At 34.5% G+C, this 13535-nt stretch overlaps 1 protein-coding gene across 2 annotated transcripts in view; it reads left to right on the top strand.

Annotated features, from left to right (window-relative positions):
* The first annotated feature begins 657 nt into the window (after positions 1-657).
* Positions 658-13535, top strand: part of LOC144442466 (uncharacterized) — a 67345-nt gene continuing 54467 nt past the window's right edge. Inside the window, exon 1 of one of the 2 annotated variants that reach the window (XM_078131826.1) lies at positions 658-794. The gene's annotated coding sequence lies outside the window, so the exon portion shown is untranslated. Of the gene's footprint in view, positions 795-3589; positions 3710-13535 lie in introns of those variants that run through there. The other variant, XM_078131828.1, reaches the window with a different exon arrangement.

Here is a 13535-nt window from a genome sequence, read left to right as displayed (position 1 = left end):
TGCATACATACATACATACATACATACATACATGCACACACATACATACATACATACATACATACATACATACATACATACATACATACATACATACATACATACATACATACATACACACATACATACATACATACACACATACATACACACATACACACATACAAACATACATACATACATACATACATACATACATACATACATACATACATACATGCATGCATCTATAAACCTGCCAAAATTAGTGGAAAGGATATTATGAATTACTGAAAGAATAATCTATGAATGAATTAATGAAAACTATAATGACGTAATTCGGAAGAATGGTGTATTTTTAATGCCATTGTTATTTAGTCCCCAATCGCTTCTCAATTAAAATCGTCCATGGAACACATAAATAATACATCAATTCCCCTCGCAAGAAATTATACACAAGCCTCTCTGGCTATGCCTTCGTACGTTTTTAATCCGCGGCGCTGATAGGTGTCACTGTTTAAATATGGAGAGGATTGTAGGCTCATCTTACAGAACGCTAACCACCCCTGACAAACAATGGTGTCGTCTCATTTGAAGCAGAACTAATCGATTTGCAGCGTATAAGACGTTACAAAGGTTGATTTCCAGTGCATCGTCTAGGCTTGAGTCAGTCGGTACTATGTATAGGCGCTGTGGTTTAATTTGCGTCGTACTGTAATATTAGGCCATAGACGGCAGTTACTGCCCACCTTCTCACAACTGATATTTTTCAAGCACACTCGAGCCGTCGAGAAGAATTCCCGAGGAAATTCCAGGTAAAAAAAGAAATATCATTTGCTATCTTTGTACACTTAATATTGCGTTTCAGGTTTGTGCACGTAGCAGAGTGCACTGAATATCTTTGTCCATGTAGTGTAGCGGTGACATCATTCAATATGCTAACAATATGAACACACAATAGCTTTTAGGTCGTATGTAGTACGATCATCGTGAAAAATAGCAAAAACAAGGGGTAAAAATAGATAAAATATTTAGCATGATACTTCATTGAGATAAAGGGTATTATTGGCGCATTATATGATTTATCAAGGGGATTAGCTTTGTGATCATATGGCTTCTAAACTCGGCTGTAATTAATATGCAAATTTATCAGCCTTTCTGACGTGCTAATGGCGATAATGTCATTTACCGTGTAAATAGGAACTCTGCTAATGTGACTGTGTGCCGCATCGGTAGAATTAAGAACTCAGTGTTGCCGCGAAATCATATTGTCTAAACATTAAAAAAAATCCATAAAATGAATGATTTTTCTTGTCATTCTTAAAAGACGTTAGTAGAAAGAGATAAAGAGGATACAGAAAAAAACAGGATTATTCACAGAAAAATATCGCAACCAGATAATATGATAAATTCTGCCTAGAATCGTTATCAATTTTATATAGCGGCACCTTGTTGAAATTTTTTTTCCAAGAAGAATATTAAGAAAGAGAAATATAACGTTTCTGAAACGGCCCCTTTCTGGAATTACGTGCTCTCGCGCTGTGACCTTCACCCAACTTCAGTTCAAAGCCGTCATTTATAATCAAGTTCATAAAACAATTAGACATAGATTAGAACATACGTTTTATGATGTATTCCACGCACGAACCTTGTACTTGTCTCATGTGAAGACGACCTGAATCAAGACACTTCTACAGCACTTCGTTTTATTCAGATGTGTAGCAATACCAATTTTATCTACAGTGGAATGGACGATAAGTTAGATAACCGTTGTGCGTGGGTTGTCAACATTGCGTTCATTTAAGTAAATCAGATAACTTGGTATCATTGTCTCTCCTTTCGTTTGATTCCCCAACCCATCTGTTATATATATATATATATATATATATATATATATATATATATATATATATATATATATATATATATATATATATATATATATATATATATATATATAACTCGGTGAGTATCAATCTGCTAAGACAGTGCTCTATACCGCAGTGGCAGAGCGTAATAGTTTTTGTAGTACTGGAACTCTTTCTTGGGTGTAACTCGGAGTTTCACGCATATTGCGATCATCAGATCGCAATATGCGTGTCTGATGATCGCAATATGCGTGAAACTCCGAGTTACACCCAAGAAAGAGTTCCAGTACTACAAAAACTATATATATATATATATATATATATATATATATATATATATATATATATATATATATATATATATATATATATATATATATATATATATAATATATATATATATATATAATGTATATGTGTAATACACACACTAAGCAGACCATTTGAACATCTATTATAATCAAGAAAATATACATTAAATACCATATGTATGTATGTATGTATGTATGTATGTATGTATGTATGTATGTACAAATGGCAAAACATTGTGTTTATTATTGCACTTACAATAACAAACATGTCACACGTTTTAATATTTTTTTTGCAATGTATGGCGTTACAAACACATACTTTGTCTATGTTGTTTCACATTGATTTTTTAATTAGGAAGGCATGATAAAATTGTATTATATATAAAAAATAAAAAATAAATACTGTATCCTCATCCGTATGGTCACTTTAAAGTTGATCTTTTTAAAGAAATTGTCACCATGTTTTTTGCATTGAAAGTGTAAGGTCAAGTTGTTTTGCAAGGTTGTTCAATCAACGCACGTATTGACTCAGTAAATATCCATTTAATTACGTTGATCTCAACTGCCCATATCCATTAATGTGTGTATGTGATTCGATTCGGAATAGGCCAGACACCCCCGGGACACCCCCACTCCCTGTATCCCAGGACAACAGTAATAACACAATCGTAAGAATTTGATCGAACGGGAGTTTAAGAAAGAAATGAACTAGATATAGAAATCACTTTCGAAATATCATGATAATGGTTATCGGAATCCAGTGCATCAGTAAGAAACTCCTTTCACAAAGATTGAGATTGAATGCGGGGGCAAATTAATAGTCCATGACGTCATAATAATATGTAAATTAGTGATGTCGTTTTCAATCGTGTTCCTGCCATTGTGATTGTAGCAATTCTGATCACTGTCATCTACAATGTGATCAACTGATAATTACCTTCTTATTATTAAGTCATAAGTTTGCAATGTTTGCTTTCATTGCCGATAATTTATTCATTAATTTGTGATGTTAATGGTAAAGTCATTAGTATTCTAGTCATCAATGATAATTAATTATTAAAACTAAGGTAAACTTGAAAATTCCCTTTTACAGAATATTCATTACACTGTAATGATGTTATTAAAGGGATAATGAAATATCGTTATATTGACATCGCTTATCACGTCGACCTTCTAGCTGTTGCCATAGCAACAGAAAGTCAGGAATATAAAATTCTCTCTATTTGTCCATTATCTCCATGGAAACAACCTCAGGATGAGAAGACGACGATTGTTCATCGTCGGAGCTCAGCTGTACTTTGATATCTACGTCATGCAATATGCCCACACAAAACGTGTACACACTTATGATTCAAGTACAATGCATGTTGGATTTTCCACGATTTTATTTTATTTTATTTTTTAATTCTACTACAGTGACCTGCTTAATAGGAACGAGTCGTTTGATATCTTTTTGGCGGACTGCAAGGCCGTTAGGCGCCGCCAATTTGAGGGAACGCATCCTTCGTTAAACCAAGGACACACAACAGTACGGAGTAATTGACATCAAATGTATGTTATTGATTTTGCTGCTTTTTAACTCACCACTTGATGGTTTGTGTCTACGGTTGCTGAATAGAGAAAAACAGAAGCTATTTTCTCTTTTTCTCAACTTTCCGTTCCAATCAGGATGGCTAGTGTATATTTCTACGTGTCCATTTCACAGCTGTCTCACGTTATCAGTATCAACCGCATATCATCGTTCATGTTTGTGGCACAATTCAACGGGGTGCTGTTTTCATTCCCGTACATTGTCAGTTTCACTTTGTTATTTGCATGTTCAGGATAATGTATTCATATTCCATCCATTGCTAAGATTCTAACATTTTAAAGATATCTGCAGCGACAATTAGTCATTCGAAATTTTGTTCATGGAAATGTAAAGTGCTATATTATTCATCAACCGACTATCATATTAAAAATATAAAATTATGACAGCAAAGTGAATATTTCTAAATAGTTTTGAAATATACACTTTAACATTACAAAATATTCTTCAGAAAAATATTAGCAACAATATTAAAATCACATTAAAATATATTAAATCATATTTCATATTGAAGCAAGCTTATTGATTACCAATGTAAGGAACGCGCAGTCTTACGAAATGGGGCCAGGTTGCAAATGATTGGGTACAATTGAATCGTAGGGACTTGGGTTCAAGGCAATAAATACTTAAATAAATTGCAAGAAACTCTTGAAATATAAATGAATTGATGTTTTTTTCACTCGTCAACATAGATAACAATTGGTACAAAAATAGCACAATTTAAACAACACCAACATTCGATCGAAATAACGTATGGCTGATCGAATGACGTAATTCTGTAGAGAAAAATAATTACAATTTCGTTCATTTTGCAATTTTCTCTTTCACTTTACATATCACATTATATAATATTAAAACATATTTAATTCACTTTGCATTTAAAAACTAAAACAAGCAGATGAATTCCTTAAATATCAACAAAACATTTTGAATTCAAACATTTGAATAAACAATGTGACCTTAGGGACCTGGGGACTCAGGTTTAAAGCTAGGAATTATCCAAGAATTTTGGTGCAGTTTAAATTTATTTGTTTAAACTATTCATGTGCACATATGATTTCTTCACCAAAATATCAAACATGGTAGGTGTGTAGTGCACCCCTTTAAAGCTGCACTAGCTGCAACTGCAACTATTTAAAAAATATTTTGTTACCTACAATAACTTATTCCTAATATCGCACACCCTGAACATTATTACATATGTACCAGGTATTACGCGTACTTGCACTGGTGAGCGCGAATACTAGTGGTATTTTCACGGCAGCGCAATACCAAAAACATTATTGCAAATCAAATGAGGACGCGATCGTTTGCTACACACGAAATCGCACTGTATGATTTGTTTGGTTTTTAACGCAATTTGCCGCATTTGTGAGATAAACATAATTATTATGTAATGATAACAGAACCCCATGGCTAGTGAGTTCCAGTGTGGGTACTTAGGGGTATTTGCACTAGTGCTTGCTGTGTTTTCTGCTGCGGGCACAGAGAACACTGCAAGCACTCGGGCAAATACCCTGAGTATGCCACATTTGCACTCATAAGTCATGGCATTCTGTGATAGTATTACATGACCTGTGGGTAAACGTGTGTGTCGTGTAGCTGTATACACGATATTAAATCAAATCATGACATATAGATTTTTGGGTTCGCACCTATTAAACACTCATCGTCCTCAACGAAGATCACGATTTCAACCTGTTTCTGTACTGCTTATGGTTAATATCAACCACAGATTAACATGTACAGTGTCTAATTATTGGTATGTTAACAATTTCAGTGAATATATCGTGGTTGTCTGATCGAAAAATGATACGCCAGTTACAACTAGCACAGTTTTAACATAGTGACAGATTCAAGACCAAGCTTTCGCTCAAAATGTAATCCTTCTATACTACCTACAGATAATATTGACCTCTAATTAACAGATACAACGTCTTTTTATAAGTAATTGACCCGTTTTTAGTGAATATACCTCTTGATTATTTGATGAAAAAAATGTCCTAGTTGGAGCTAGTGCATGTTTAAAAGGCCATTCTTAAGGAATTTTCTCACGTATATAGTCTGCGAAATTACATGATACATGTAAACAAGTTGAATTGACCATAATAGCACAGAAAATCTAGCAATAATAACATGAATAAGTGGAGAAATAGGAATACAAATTCAATCTGACATCATTTAACCTTTGACCTGAACATCTGGCTAGTAAAATATCCTGAGAGAAACTAAACATGCATAAAGTGTTCGTTACATTTAATTAAATTTGCCTTATTAATAAGCTGGTTATCGTCTAAAGCATTATTTCATGCAAGTTCAACAAAAAAATTAAATAGAACGTTCTTAACGATAGATGTTTTTGTGAACGCCTCCCCCACACAAAATCATTGTAAATATATTTCCTCTAGGTGATTGAAAATTATCACATTGATGACAGAACGTATTTTGTAAAATTATAAATTATACCACAAACTAACTCATTCTTAACTTTTTTAGCGAATCGAATCCCAGATATATATATATATATATATATATATATATATATATATATATATATATATATATATATATATATATATATATATATATATATATATATATATATATATATATATATATATATATATATATATATTTGTGTGTGTGTGTGTGTGTGTGTGTGTGTGTGTGTGTGTGTGTGTGTGTGTGTGCAACCTTTTATTTCCAAGTAGCGCTCCTAGGAAACTAAACACGACTTTTTGAGTTTTTAAAAAATTCTATTTTGTATTGAAAAAATTCAAACATATCTTGAGTTGTATAACCTACTGAATAAACACCAGATACGTTCCAGAGCTGGAAATCCCTTCCCAAAGATTAGGTGTAAACATAAAAATTTTAAAATATTGACATTTGAGGACTGTGTCTCCAAAAAGATGTATCGAGCTTCGATTATTCAAGTGGTCTTCAACGCTTATTTCAATACTCCATAACTTGTAAACAGTGAACCCAAGTATTAGTGTATTCGTAAATATCTCTCGTTCTTCGAAATCAAAGAATGTATGACGTCATGAATATCATATCATCACTCATTAACTAGGTTTCAATCAAATGATACGACATGACACGGCACGACAACTTAAAACCTTACATTTTCTGTATGTGAGGTCAGAAACGGCCTTTACCCAACATATTACAGGGTTCAGAAGAACTTGTATGAAAGTATGAAAGGAAACCATCCCATATACATGCATCCTGTGAATGTTTTGCTAAGAAATGAGATGTATATATAATATATGCAACCTTGAACTTGTAGAGAGGTGTTCTTTAGAAAGTAAACACGATTGTTGTATCTTCTTTATAAATTAGATGTTGTACAACGATTCCCTTATATATGTATAATATATATATATATATATATATATATATATATATATATATATATATATATATATATATATATATATATATATATATATATCCAGTGTTATTCAGGCTTGTCATCATCCCGTATTAAAACATTGCATGTATTCAGACTACTAAGGGAGGGATTGTAAGGATATTATGCTTCGTTGATATAATGCGCCTCAAGCCGGACCAGTATCCTCAAGGTGTGCCATGGTAGACGAATGTACATTTTGTTTAATTTTGAGAAAAGAAAAGTAACATACGATCATAACGTCGTATTATGAATGCATCTTTCAATTTCTATGTCGTCCCAGAAAACTGAGATCGTCTTGCTTTCAGTTCAATACATTGATGACGAAAAATAGATTTGATCAATGCTGTTGGATATTTAAGTTCCTAGAAACCCTTTCCTACGTTCACCACTTGCTGCGAGGAAACGTAAATGAAAAACTGACAGACGTAGATTATGTTTGCATTACCTCAGACTTTCATTTAGTGACAGTGACAAAATGGCAAAAAGTAATATTCCTAAGGAACAAACATCAGAATGATAACCCGGATGTCAAACTAAGAAGAAAATAACCAAATGTAAAAAGTAATATTCCCTTTAGGATGCGTTTCTATTATCTTTTATCATTCACAGTGACAGTCTGACAGTATGGGTTTCTCAAAGTCCAATCAGTCCTGACAGGTGAACGTCTCAAAGAAAGAAAACACTGTTAGACGTACAGAATGTGAGACGCATCTGTTGGGTCTGTGCATGTGCTTCACGAGATGAAAACCAAAAGCTTTGATTGGTTGGTTGTATATGATGTGACATTTAACCCTTATCTGGATTGGTTGGTTTCTTTCTAAGAATTTTGAATGTGTTTTTTAAAACTTGCAGACTAAATAATTGAGTATGATTGCAAGGTTACTAGTCCTTTATTCATAAAAGCTTACTTTTATCATTAATCGCAAGAGTCTACTAAATTCAGACTAGACGTGCGTTAAAGGTTTATGAGCGGGAGTTCGTCAGGTATAGTTTGTCGTGACTAGGAAGATCTTCTGTCAGGTTTGGATTCATTCTCTATCGGTCACACACGAATTAAAAAAGCAGTGGGAAGAATACATGCAATAAGGTTTTAAAAAAATCATGCAGTCAGTGAATACTACCTGCTCATCGTGATTTAATCTTCGTTACAGTCTGATTCTGGAGTTCAACGCTTTAGGCGGAGACTGTATCATTTTCGCGAAATCCCAGAGCTATCTTACTGAATATGATAAAACTCACCCCAACACAGAAACTACGTGCCTTGCGTGATTATAAAAAAATAGATGTAAGCAATTGAAATGAAAGTTGTCAAGATTGCGCTCGATTGACCCTCGTTTACCGTCTGCTCGGGATTTCCCTCAAGAAAATGATAAGAGTCACATCCACATGGAAATAACGTGCTTTTTCATTCACAACTGGACGTAAGGAAGTCATGATTGTAAGTTTCTGCTCGGGTCTATTTGACAATGTTCCGTGTGTTGGAAATTATAAATAATAAGAGTAACATCTAGGTGGAAATAACGTGCTTTTTGATTCAAACGTCGACTTGAGGAATTCAGTTATTGCAAGTTTGAGCACGAGTTTCCTTTGTCGTCTGCTGGAAATTTCCCGCCTAAAGACTTCACTGTTAGTAACTATGCTTCTCTGTCTGTCTGTCTGTCGTCTGCTGGAAATTTCCCGCCTAAAGACTTCACTGTTAGTAACTATGCTTCTCTGTCTGTCTGTCTGTCTGTCTGTCTGTCTGTCTGTCTGTCTGTCTGTCTGCCTGCCTGCCTGCCTGTCTGCCTGTCTGTCTGTCTGTCTGACTCCAGCTTTCACATCAGGCGCCAAATCAGCACAGAACGTTGACCCGCAGCTAGGCTAGGCTAGGCAGGCTGGCTGTTAATTAAGTCGCCACCACTCTGAAATCTCCTCCCATGTTGTTTCTAAGACAATGTCGAACACAAATGCGTCCCTAGCTCCTCCACTACCGTTTTTCCATTCTGAACAAATGTGTACTTCCTTAATCATAGCCGCTGAAGTGCTCATTTATTTTCGTGAAAAATGATATGCCAATAGTAAATAGAATCGGTTGTTCTACCAACAAAAGAACTATGTGCAGCAATGCACTCTAATCATTTTCAAATACTCGACGTCTTTTCCATTCAGTTCTTTTGACATAAATTCACAAATAATGGACGTGTCTAAGAAAATATAAATGTTCAATAGATAATTCAAATATTACAAAATGGACGTTGTTCTGACTAGAGATGTTTCCTGTTACTTTAAAAGCTTTCATGCAAGGAAGACTACAGAATGATTGGTAAAAGACTTAGTGAACAATTATGCTCAGCCAAAAAGGGAAATAGGAAAATGTACTTAATGTAAATTCTGCTGTACATACTGAACATTTTAATGACTTCCTGTTAGTCAGTGTTAAAAGTATACACATGAATAAATTAAGACAAAAGCAGCTGTTTGCATACATTAAACCCATGTAGGAGAAAGTAACTCTAAAATCATGTACATTATTCATCATAGTTTTCTGTATGGTGACTTATTCTTCTGAGCCCATTATTTTCAATCGGTATTGAATCACAATGTTTGAGCTCATTATACCACCCACTACAGTTTTTCTCTTAGACTCAATTAATCAACAATTTCAATTCTTTTTGGGTAAAAGTTCAGACTATAGTCGTCTGAAGTTTAAAAACCCCGTGGCCATATATGCATGTATGCATGTATGTATGTATGTATGTATGTATGTATGTATGTATGTATGTATGTATGTATGTATGTATGTCTGTCTGTCTGTCTGTCTGTCTGTCTGTCTGTCTGTATGTATGTATGTATGTATGTGTACATACGTGTGTGTATGTGTACGTAATGTACGTACATACGTATATTCATACATACATATACATACATACATACATACATACATACATACATACATACATACATACATGTACAGCTTAGCTTAGCTTAACTACTTGTTAAATTATTCATGAGCCGCAAAAGCGTATAAAACGGCTTAAATCTTTGACTAATTTCGCACGTCAGTGAACTTTTTTTCAAGTACTGTTATTCGAATATTTGCTTTTTTTCACTTGTGTTGGCCATAGCTTTTTCTCAAGTTAATGAAAAACTTGAATAATCTTTGCGAATTTCTTTCTGACAGAAAGGGAAAGTCAAAAACAAGAAAACAGTAAACACCCTTATATTTAATCTTGAACAGTTGATATCGTTTTAGAAAAACGTTCTAGATATGGAACGCAATTTCGAAATAGAATGTGTATGACTCATTTTTTCTGGCGGGAAACGAGAGCAGACGACATATATAGACTTGAGCTGAAGTTTACAATTGCTGAATACGAAATTTAACTAGAAGGGGAAGTTTCTCCACATTCAGTTGTCAGGGAGAGTAACAACGACATTTAAATCTATTAATGAATATAATAGAATTTTAAGAGAATATAACTGTAAGTTGTACATAAAGTTTTGCTTGGCAGATCGCGAGTATTGAAAGCTGAGTATTATGGTTCACCATCTATAATTGATGTATGTCTTCACGAAGTCTGTTTTTGGAATTCACAAGGGATGGTGATATAAGACAATTTCATTACAAAAAATTTGCAAAATGTACTATTTAAAGATTTACTCCCAATTGATACCCTTAATCTTTTAAAGTGCGAAAACCAGTTCATAAATACATTCATACTTACAAAGGTGAAAGTTCATGTAATTACCTGCATACAGATTGATCCAGGGTAAGCATAGTTTTCTACTATAACGCATTTCACAAAGCACAGTATATACAAAATTTAGATATTTCAAAATTGGCTTATAAGCCGGCCCAAGGAATGACAGACACATTTTTCATGGTGATAAACATATCTGATCAGTATTAGATGTATACCACGACTTCCTGTCATGCATTGCAACAAAATGGCGTTGGTGACTTCTCGTCATGCATTGCAAGAAAATGGCGTCGGTGACTTCCTGTCATGCATTGCAACAAAATGGCGTTGGTGACTTCTCGTCATGCATTGCAAGAAAATGGCGTCTCGTGGATAGTTTTTACAAGTATAAATGTCGAGTCCCTTTGTATCCAGGGCTAAATAAACGAGTGTTAGTTCCTGTTCACTGTAAAGTGATGTGTTACCTCCACTTGAAACGTTTCAAACGTTTGCAATAATATGACGGGTTTCCCCTGCTAGAGGTTCAGGTGCTACAAACCCAACTTAATGAGCCAGCAAGTCGGGTATAATAAACATTGTTTGCATCTCTAAAGCTGTTTGCAAAGTCACTGATAATAGATCAAAATAAATCTGATAACAACTGATATAACATTGAGCTTAGCTTTGCCTGATATGATTTACTTCTTGAAACTAACCTGAGGCGCTGTGAACTACACTTTTGAATTACAGTGATCGTGGAAGGAGAGAGAAAAATAGTTGCACAATAAAATACGACACTTGTTCTTTGTTAAAATAAAGATGGTGGGATTTTGACTTACAAAATGAAAATTAACTCAAGATTTCTGGAATTTGTTTTAGTGTTGAATTGCCCGAAAGTAGTACCAGTGAGCAAGAGAAACATTTACAACTGTTGACTTTGGTGTAATGTAAGAGTGCATTATCACATTTGTAAATATTGGCAACAAGCACTACTTAGTGATAAGAAGTGAGATAAAACGCCACTTGCTTGGTTAATAGGCTCATCTTGTAATGATACTGAATCGAATGGTTCCCCCCTACTTGTCACATATTGACAATGTAACTAAGCTTAATATCCAAACGTATGTCGGCTGAAAGGGCAACGCCCCTGAAGGATATTGAGACACTTTCATAAGTAAGTGTTCTGGAGAGTCATTTCATGATTGTACATCACCTACAATTTTTTGCGATTTCAGAGATACATCAAGTTGATCTTGTGCATATATATATTGGGTACTCAAGAATATTTAATGTTCAACCATTGAATAATGTGTTTCCACTATCTCCCATGATGCAATAGCCCATAACAAAGACACCCTATATTATGCACAAGATCAACTTGATATTTATTTGAAATCGCAAATAATTGGAGGTGATGTAAAATCATGAAATGACTCTCCAGAACCCATGTTTTATGAAATTGTCTCTATTTCCTAGAGTGATGTTCCCCTTTAACAATTATAACAAATAGCAGTTTGACCTCCCTAAAATACATCATGGATAATTGTCTGATTGACAATGATAAACCAATCATTTCGGTTTATAACACATCGAACGATTTGACCTCTCCGGGGTTCAGTACACTGTTGTTTGTATCTGTCTTACTAAGATTTGATCCACATCGTAAATCAGATATCCCGAGTTTGTATCTTTGTCTTGCGAGTTGAGCTTTAGGGTTGTCGTTTGTCTTAAATATAATATGATGGCTTATCGTCCTGGACTACTGCAATATGTGCACGACTGGTCACGTACAGGTTTGTTGGGGTATATATGTGACCGAATCGAGGTAATCTACTCTGTTCATCCAGACAGTGTATTTTTGTCAGGGTTTTTACTGACTTGAGATCGTTACGATTATTATGCTGAAATTGTTTAGATTCCCCAGGACATACTTAATCTCATCAGTTTAGCTGTAGGATTACGAAAAAAATAAGCAGCCTGGGGTGAACCTCGTACCTCCGGATCCCCCAATTTGTTATGTCGATTGCATAGGAGATTCGGAGGTTTGCAGGTTGATACGGTGGGATTTTTTAAAACGAAAACCTAAACATTAAAAAAAAATTGAAGTAAACGTTGGCGCTAATAAGTTCTGTGTACATGCCTTCTATACACACTGCAGTAGGTCTCATCGCAGTGTACCACGCCCAAACAGACTATGTCGAATACGTTAGTTTGAGGGTATTGGCTACACTAATACTACTTCGGAAATCAAACTTTAAGTAAACTAACGTCGACACAACTAATATAACAGTGCTAGATTAAAAAAGTTGGTGATATCGGTACCTTTCTTGTGCGGATATAATCCCCTGTAGTCAATTTAGAAGCTCCAAAAATTGTACTCTGCCAGACCATGGACGTCATCATGAATGTATCCTACTGTGACTATAACTAAACCATCCAGCCGTCAATAACTTATATCAGCATGTTGCATCAGTACTTTTACTTTGCGTCTATATGTTATTTAGCTGAAAACTCAGTTTCCGCTATTGTATATCGGCATGGCAATAGCACTGACTGTAAAATGCAATATATTGTCATTTTAGTTATATATGCATTTAAACAAAGTTTTTAGTCCATTTTAACTACATTCCTTTTGCTTGGAAACACACAAAAGTCATTTCTACCAACCCTGCCATGCACGGCCTCTCCAAACCAACTGTAGAATGTCTCTCT

The sequence above is a fragment of the Glandiceps talaboti genome, chromosome 11 (assembly GCF_964340395.1).
Source record: "Glandiceps talaboti chromosome 11, keGlaTala1.1, whole genome shotgun sequence".
NCBI classification, from domain to species: Eukaryota; Metazoa; Hemichordata; class Enteropneusta; family Spengelidae; genus Glandiceps; species Glandiceps talaboti.
The sequence above is the reverse complement of the archived record's forward strand: the minus strand, read 5'-3'. Positions and strand labels throughout refer to the sequence as shown.